This window comes from Carlito syrichta, unplaced genomic scaffold (genome assembly GCF_000164805.1).
Source record: "Carlito syrichta isolate Samal-C Ts95f unplaced genomic scaffold, Tarsius_syrichta-2.0.1 Scaffold311525, whole genome shotgun sequence".
Classification (NCBI taxonomy): Eukaryota; Metazoa; Chordata; class Mammalia; order Primates; family Tarsiidae; genus Carlito; species Carlito syrichta.
In genome coordinates this window covers 91944-101445 of record NW_007255621.1, presented here as the reverse complement: position 1 = coordinate 101445, position 9502 = coordinate 91944, and the positions used below count along the sequence as shown (strand labels likewise).

Genomic DNA, 9502 nt, shown 5'->3' with positions numbered 1-9502 from the left:
TGCTGTGCATTTGATCCCCAGAAGTTACTCATCTTACAACTGAAGGCTTATACTCTTTGATCAATATCTCCTTGTTTTCCCCAACCCAAGGCCTTGGTAACCACTTCTCTACTTTTTTAGATTCCACATATAACTATGTTTTAAATGCAACTTTTTTTTTAGATTCCACATATCACTGAGCTCATACAGTATTTGACTTTTTCTGTATGACTTAATTTATTTAGGCTAATGCCCTCAGATTCATTCATCTTGTCTAAAATGGCAGGATTTCTTTTTATGGTTGAATAATATTCATTGTATATACATCACCATAATTGATTTATCCATTCATCCAGCAATGGACACTTAGGTGGTTGTTTGTTTTCATATGTTGGCTATTGTGAATAATCCTGAATGAACATGGCAGATATACTTTGGCATACTGATTTCATGTCCTCTCTCTATATACAGATATACATATGTACACATATGCCATTAAAATACATGAAAACCTTGTTATTGTATTTCCCTTGTAAATTCAACCTTTTATCACTTAAAAATAACCTACTTTTTTATTTTTATTTTTTATTTTTTTGGTGCCTATCTTTAAATAGTTTTATTTAAGTCATGGCATTTTCCACTTACAATGCAGTGATTGTAAAGTGCAATGCTATTTCCTTCCCCTGGGCACATGTTCCATATTCAAGTATTGAGAATGCCCAGTAATTTACTATAGCAGCTCAACTCTAAAACGGCCACAGAATTTGCTACTAGTTTGGGTCCTTCAATGTTTTGTTTTAGCTGTGTGGAACAATGCTACATCTATACTTGGACTGCCTTTGTCAACCTCTTCAGTGGTGGACCCTGAGGAAGTGCCACCAGAGGAAGGAGCTCCATCACTGGGAATCCCCCGGGGATTCCTGGCATGCCTCTTGCACCCTGGTACAGCCTGGTAATAATGGGGTTGCAGACTTTCTCTGGCTCTTTCTGCTGGTGTTCAGATTCTTCCTTCTCTGCAGTTTGATTCCTATCAAGTCAGCTGATAATTTCATTACACTTGTTAAGAATCTTTTGTTTGCCCTCATCATTATCTTGCCTTGCAGTTTTACATCTTCAACCATTGCTTTCATGTTGAATGCATAGGATTCAAGTGAATTCTTGGATGACAACTTGTCCCCTTGTTTCTCATCTTCAGTTTTGTACTTCTCAGCTTCCTGTACCATATGTTCAATAACTTCCTCAAATGACCTTTGTCATTAGTGATAATAATCTTATTCTCTTTTCCTGTACTCTTATCCACAGCAGAGATGTTGAGGATGCCATTGGAATCAAAATCAAGAGTGACTTCAAGTTGAAAAACACTATGGGGTGCAGGAGGTATGCCTATGAGTTCAAACTTGCCAAGCAGGTTATTATCCTTGGTCATGGCACACTCACCTTCGTAAACCTGAACGAGCACACCAAGTTGGTTGTCAGAATAGGTAGTAAAGGTCTGTGTCTGTTTGGTAGGAATGGTAGTCTTGCACTTAATGAGGACAGTCATGACTCTGTCAGTAGTTTCAATACCAAAGGAAAAAGGAGTGACATCCAACAGCAGCAAGTCTTACACATTTCCAGATTTGTCTCCAGATAGAATGGCTGCCTAGATAGTTGCACCACAGACAACAGTCTCATCAGCGTTGATGCTCTTATTCAGTTCTTTTCCATTGAAGAAGTCTTGTAGATGCTTCTGAATCTTAGAAATACAAGTAGAACCACCAACTGGGACTATATCATTGATCCATGATTTGTATAGTTTGGCATCTCAGAGGGTTTTCTCTATGGGGTCCAGGGTGCCATGGAACAGGTCAGCATTAAACTCTTCAAATAGGGCACAGGTAATGGAGAAGTTGAGTCCCTCATAGAGAGAATCGATCTGAATACTGGCCTGAGTACTGAAAGAGAATACACTTAGCGCATTCACAAACAGTGTGGGGTACCCAACAGCTCTCTTGTTGTCACTGATATCCTTCTTATGCTTATGCCTAAACTCGGGAATGAAATGGCTGACCATTTAGTTGTCAAAGTCTTCTTCACCTAAGTTGGTGTCTCCAGCTGTGGACTTCGATGCCAGAGATTCCATCCTCAGCAGTGAGGACTGACCCATCAGAAGCGCCACCTCCTAGGTCAAAGATTAGGACATTTTTTTCAGTTCCAACCTTTTTGTTTAAGCCATAAGCAATTCCAGCAGTAGTTAGTTCGTTGATAATTCTAAGTACATTGAGGCTAGCCATAGTACCTGTATCTTTGGTAGCCTGACGCTGAGAGTCACTAAAGTAAGCCAGCACTGTGACCACAGCATTAGTAACAGTCTTCCTGAGGTAAGCGTCTGCAATTTCCTTCATCTTTGTTAGAACCATAGATGACATCTCCTCTGGATAGAAGCACTTTGTCTCTCCCTCGTATTCTTCTTGAACTGTGGGCCTGCCTGCATCATTCAGCATCATGAACGGCCGATGTTTCATTTCAGACTGGACAAAAGCATCATCGAATCTGCATCCAATCTGACGTTTGGCATTGAAAACCATGTTGGCAGGGCTCATTGCAAACTGATTCTTTGCAGCATCGCTGACCAATCATTCAGTGTCAGTAAAGACGACATAACTTGGAGCGGTTTGGTTTCCCTGATCACTGGCAATTATCTCTACTTGTCTGTGCTGGAAAACACCCACACAGGAGTAAGTGGTGCCCAGATCAATACCAACTGCAGGCCCCTTAGACGTGGTTGCTTGCGTGTGGGCCCAAGGCGGGTTGCAAAGAGCATGCAAAAGTCCCAGGAATTGCCTTGGCATTCAGTGAGAGCTACCTGCTTTATTATTGAGGAATGTTTTAGGCCTGAAAGTATCTTTAATCTGATATCAATACAACCATGCCAACCTTCCTTATTGGGTGTACGCTCTTTCATCATTTTAATTTCAACTTTTTATCTTTTATTCTTATTATTTAAATTGACCTCTTGTTAAACAATATATCTGGGTTTTTTACTTATCCAAACTGGCATTCTTTTTCTTTGAGCTGGAGGATATGATTCATATAAGTTTATTATAGTCACAGTTTTGTATTTTCTGTTTTTTCCTGCTATTCTGTTTCTTTTTTGTCCATTTTTTTCTTTTTGGAGATTGCTTGAATATTTTTCACATTTTTTATCTTTTAATTTGGAAACTGTCAAAAAATATATATATATTTTTAAAGATGGAGTCTCACTCTGTCACCCAGGCTGGAGTGCAGTCGTGTGATCATGGCTCACTTCAGTCTTGAACCCAGGGCTCAAGTGATTTTTCTCCCTCAGTCTTTCAAGTAGTTGGGATTACACATGTGCGCCATCACACCCAGCTAATTTTATTTTATTTTTTTAGAAATAGGGTCTCACTGTGTTGTCCAAGCTGTTCTCGAGCTCCTGGGCTCAAGGTGTCTTCTAGCCTCAGCCTCCTAAGTACTTGGGATTACAGGCACAAACCACTGCATTCAAATTATTGCTATCCAGGGTCAGCATTTACTAAGGTTTACCCATATATTAGTCATTTTCTCTTCTCTTTATTTATATCAAAGTTGTTCTTTCTGGATTTACTTTGTTTCTATTTCAAGAACAACCTTTCAAGTTTTCTTTTTTGAGGATTGCTTGTGAATAACCAAAATTTTATTTTTTTAGACATAAACTGTGTCTCCTGTCCCATATACCATTTGAGGTTTAGAAAAAAAAAATCCCTGAAGCAAAGATTATTAGATGAAAACACTTTTTTTTTTTGCAGAGCAACTATTTACATTGTGGAATTGTACTCACTGTGACACTATTGGTAGATACTGACTAGTATTGCCATATTGCTTCTCAAGAAAGCTATAGAAATAAAATCAGATTCACTACAAGCATATTAGCATACATTACTATCATTTTGAGATGTTTCTTCATTAAGTTGCACATGAAACTTCAAATTTGCTTTAATTTTTTTTTATTTGTGCCAGGGAGAACATGTTTTCCTGGATAAATATTTGCGTTTGCTTTCTTGTATAAAGATTTCTTGTGCTGATTCAGACTTTGGTGATCTCTCAAGATACTGGTCACTCTTACTTGGGATGAACATTTCCTGGTAGTCAAATAAACTCTTAATCAGCACTCAGGCTTCAGTCAGAGGATCTAAGAAAAAAACATCTTCCTCATCTGCAAAAGCAAAAACAGAGAGGTGGACACTTAAGTGGAAAAGCACCAAAAAAGTACCCTGCCTTGTCAGCACCACTGAGGTAAAGTAAACAGAACCATGAGTATAGTAAGATGGATTGCAGATTCAATTCATTTTAACAAAATGTATTGGGAATCAATGATGTATGAGGAACTGTTCAAAAGCAGCAAGGAGACGAAGAGCTTCTTCTCCTAGGTCTGTGGCAGGCGGAAGGGGTGGATTATCTAAGTAAAATAAAGAAGAACTGCTTTATGGTTGTCCCTCAGCCCCATGGGACAAAAAATAGAAAGAGGGGCAGGGGAAGGATACTGCACAAAATTAACTATTTGCTCTCCTGAAGCTGGCTGCCTCCCCTGGCCCTGGTGAAGGAGAGGGTTCCCAGGGGTGGCAAGTGGGGTCCAAGTTGTTCAGGGCCTTTGGACCCTCCCTCAGCAGTCAGGTTGTCTTCTACAGAACTCTCAGATGAGAGCAAGCTGCGGAAGCACTTCAGCTTGGGGGCCTTGCTGGAAACCTTTTACCTACTCAATTAGGTGAAACTGTGACACGAGGCAGTGATGTAAAGGGGACACACTATAGATGCCAGTTTTTGGACTGAGTGTATCTTTCCTACCTTGCCCTCTCTCTGAACTCCAGACTCCTGCTTAGTAGATAGTCCTTCTTAATACGACATATCATTATCCTCTGAACGTCAGTTTGAACTTCAAGCTAGGTTTAATATTTTTATCTGTGCCCTCTCTGCCGTCATCCTAGATGGTTTATAGAGGTAAATATATGTGCATGTTTCTGAATAATTCAAGAAGCTTCCTTCTTTATCTCTTTTTGTAATTTCTTTTGAAAAAAATTTTAATTGATTATAATAATTGTACATGTATATGGGGTTCATGGGATATTTTGATGCATACAATGTATAGTAATCAGATCAGGGTATTAAGAAAATTCATTGCATGAAACATGTTTTGTTTATTTCTATTATAATCTTCACATGCCACAATCCATAATCACGAACAGGATTTATAGTTCTCAAACAGACATGGAATCATTAAAAATGCTGCTAGTTGTAATAGGTGATGCCTCTAATAAGTGAGGAGTTTCTTAACTCCTCCCTAATACAAACTATCATAAGATCACATAGCCAGGTGCTAGCTTACTAAGAAGCACTTACTAATCTGAGGTTTGGGTTAGTCACTTAGCTCCTCAAGCCTCCACCTCCATCACCACCACTCCTCCTTTTGGGGAAGCCCAAGAAGACTGGCATTCCAATTGTGAGTCCTGCCCATCAAAGGAGAGCTAGAAACCAGAAAACAGGTATTGTTGGTACCATCTGCTTTCTCCCATCACTATCCATCATGGGCATAAGAATGAGAATTAAAATAAAGCACACTAATGTCTTAAGTGAAACTTCCTGAAGTTGATTTAACTAAGAGCTAGGTGGAAAACTGTAAACATTCTTCCAAGTGAACAGATGCTGTACATACATACATTGCAATTGTCATAGCCCTGCTGAAGTGTGAAAACACGGTGGAAATAGTTTGTACATTAAAAAATGATGACTTACAGCAGAGAGAAATTACAAAGAAAGTTTTCAATACTGAAGTCAAGTAATGGGCCACCCTTCTTGGCCTTTAACCCATGTTTAGAAATATGCCAAGTACAGCATACACTGTACTAACTTTTCTTTGACTTAACTTTCATTATAATTATGTTTATTTTAAAAATGCAGTGCCAAATTGGGCTTCTTAGCTCTTAGCCTTGAAGTTTATAGAGTCTGTAAATTCCTAAGATGGTATAAATTATCTACCACAAATACTTATTTTAGGGTAGGGATAAGTGAGGTTTCACTTTCCATACTCTCCAGAATGAAGACGTTTTTTAAAAAAAGGTTTTTCCATTTGATAAGTATTTATTTTTCCTTAGGGTGGGCACAGGAATTTCTCTGAGCCCCTGTATGGCTATTTGGGGCAATGTTTCCCTGACCTGCACTTGCTTCCTGGCAGGCACATCAGAAAAGTATCTCTGTCATGGGTTATAAGCCCTCCAGGAAGACACTACATGAATGACTTTAGACTAGGGATTGGAAGATCCGGCTTCTAGCTTACCGACAACCAGTTACTATGCTGAGACTTGGGTTAGTCATTTAAATTTTTGAGTCTCAATTACCTTATCTTTAAATTACAGACAAAAATACCTACCTCCCAAATGCACACCTCCCAAAGTAATTGGGGAACAAATACAGTCATGTGAAAGTGTTTTGTAAACATTGCTATATATATTTCCATATCTCAAACTTTGGGGAAGCCAGTTAAGGCATAGTCTAGTATTGGTTAACATCTTTTTTTCAGTTCCAAGTACTAAACATACAATTTAAGCAGAATTAAGGGAAACAAAAATATATTATTTCAATATACAAAAATGAATAGTATTTCTACATACTTGCAGTGAGCTATCAAAAAATAAAATTAGAAATCCATTCACAATAGTATCAACAAGAATAAAATACTTAGGAATAAATTTAACATCAAAAAATGACAAACTTATGCTTTGAAAATCACAACACACTTTTGAAACAAATTCAAGAGGATCTAAATAAGTGGAAAAATATCCCATGTTCATGGATGAGAAAACTTAATATGAAGGTTAAGATAACAATACTTCCCAAATTGATCTACAGATTCAACACAATCCAAAATTGGTCTACAGATTCAACAAAAACCCTGTCAAAATCCCACCTGATTTTTTTGTAGAAGTTGGCAAGCTGATTCCAAAATTCATATAAAATTGCAAGTCATCCAGAATAGCCAAAGCAATCATGAAAAAAATAATAAAGCAAGAGTACTCACATTTTCTGATCTCAAAATTTATCATAAAGCAGCAGTAATCAAGATAGTGTCGTATTGGCACAAAGATGGACATATAGCTCAATGGAATAGAATTGAGAGTCCAGAAAGAAGCCCATGTGTTTATGATCAAGACATTTTTATTTTAAACAAGGATACCAAGATCATTTAATGGAAAAAGGATAGTGCTGTTAGCAAATGATGTTGGAGAAACTGGATAGCCACATGTAAAAGAATGAAGCTGAACTCATATCACACCATCTATAAAAATTAACTTAAAATGTATCAAATATAATATGAAAGATAAAGCTATAAAACTATTAGAAGAAAAGATAGCAATGAATCTTCATGACCTCAGATTTGGCAACAAATACTTGCATTTAACATCAAACGCACAAGCAAAAATACATATAAATAAATTGGACTTCAAAATTTAAAATGTCTGTGCATCAAAGGATATTATCAAGAAAGTAAAAAGAAAACCCACAAAATGGAGGAAAATATATGTAAATCATATATCTTGTAAAAGACTTGTTTCTAGAATATATACAGTAGTCTTACAGCTTAATAATAAAAAAACAAGTAACCCAGTTACAGACAAATGATCTGAATAGGTATTTCTCCAAGGAAAATATGTCATGACCTCTAAGCACATGAAAAGATATTCAACATCATTATTCATCAGGGAAATGCAAATCAAAACTACAGAGAGACCCACTACAACACCTGCTAGGAAGGCAAGAATAAAAGTCAGATAATAATAAGTGTTGACTAGGATGTTGAAAAATCAGAAACCCTTGTACAATGCTGGTGAGAATGTAAAATGGGGTAGCTACTTTGGACAGCAGTCTAGCAGTTCATCAAATAATTAAACATAGTTATCATATTACCCAGAAATTTCTCTTTTTTAAATTTTTTTATTTTTGACTCGGAGTCTCACTCCGTTGCCCAGGCTAGTGTGCAGTGGCACACTCAAGGCTACCCCAGCGTCGACCCGCTGGGCTCTGCCTTCCAAGTTACCAGAATTACAAGCTCACACTACCAAGCCAGGCTAAATTTTTGATTTATTGTAGAGATGAGGTCTTGCCAAGTTGTCTGGGCTGGTCTGGAGCCCGTGGGATCAGGCAATCCACTCGCCTTGCCCTCCCAAAGTGCTGAGATTATAGGTTGAGCCACTGAGCCAGGCTGAAATTTCAATCTTAAGTGGAATTTCACTCAAGAAAAATTCCATTCAAAAGAAGTAACACATGTCTACACAGAAACTTGAACATAAATGTTTATAACAGCAATAGTTATAACATACTAAAGATGGAAACAACTCAAATGTTCATAAACTGGTGAATGGATTAACAAATGCCATTTATCTGTAGGATAGAATATCATTCAGCCATGGGAAGAAATGAAGTACTATATTTGCCATAACATGTACAAACCTTGAAAACATTATGTTAAGTGAAAGCCAGGCACAAAAGACCATATATTATCTAATTTTGTTAACATGAAATACACAGAACAAGCAAATTTTCAGAGACAGGAAGTAGATTTGTGATTGGGTTAGAGTTAAGAAAAATGGGAATGTAGGTGAGTAATAACTAGAGAGGATAGGGTTTCTTTTTGAGGTGATAAATTCTAAAATTGACTCTGCTGGTGTTTGCACGTATCTTTGAATACACTAAAACCCATTGAATTGTATACTTTAAATGATGAATCGTTTGGTATATAAATTGTCACTCAATAAAGCTGTTTTAAAAATATATTGACATACATGATTAACAGACCCCGTATCTCTCTCCCAACTCATAGCTCTGCCTGCCTCTGTTTCTTACTTGGTAGCAGGGATGATGACTAGATAGAAAGTAGATTTGTGGTTGCTTAGGATTAGGAAGAATGTGAATATAGGAGAGTCATAGCTAGAGAGGATAGAGTTTCTTTTGAGGAGATGAAAAAATTCTAAAGTTGACTCTGCTGATATTTGCACATATCTTTGAATACACTAAAACCCATTGAATTGTATACTTTAAATGGGTGAATCATTTGGTATATAAATTATATCACAATAAAGCTGTTTTAAAAATATATTGGCATACATGATTAACAGACCACTATTTCTCTCCCACTCCCAGTTCTGTCTGCCTGTTTCTTACTTGGTGGCAGGGATGATGACTAGTAGCTCCTGGCTGACCTTTTACCACTGTATTAGTCAGTTCATGCTGTTATAACAAAATACTAAAGACTGGGCGGTTTAAACCACAGCAACTTACTTATCACAGTTCTGGAGGTTAAGAAGTCTAAGATCAAGGTGCTGGCATGTTTGGCTCCTGGTGAAGACTTTCTTCCCGATTTGCAGATGACTACCTCTTCCCTAGCTTCAAATGGCCTTTCCTTTGTGTATGCACATGAAAAGAGAGGATCTCTGGTTTCTCTTCCTCTTCTTATAAGGATATTAATCTTATGGGATCTGGACCCTGTCCTATG

The 9502-nt window shown here is 37.4% G+C and overlaps 1 pseudogene; it reads right to left on the bottom strand.

Annotated features, from left to right (window-relative positions):
* Nucleotides 1–763: 763 nt before the first annotated feature.
* On the bottom strand, nucleotides 764–2735 carry LOC103271327 (annotated as a pseudogene).
* Nucleotides 2736–9502: the final 6767 nt, after the last annotated feature.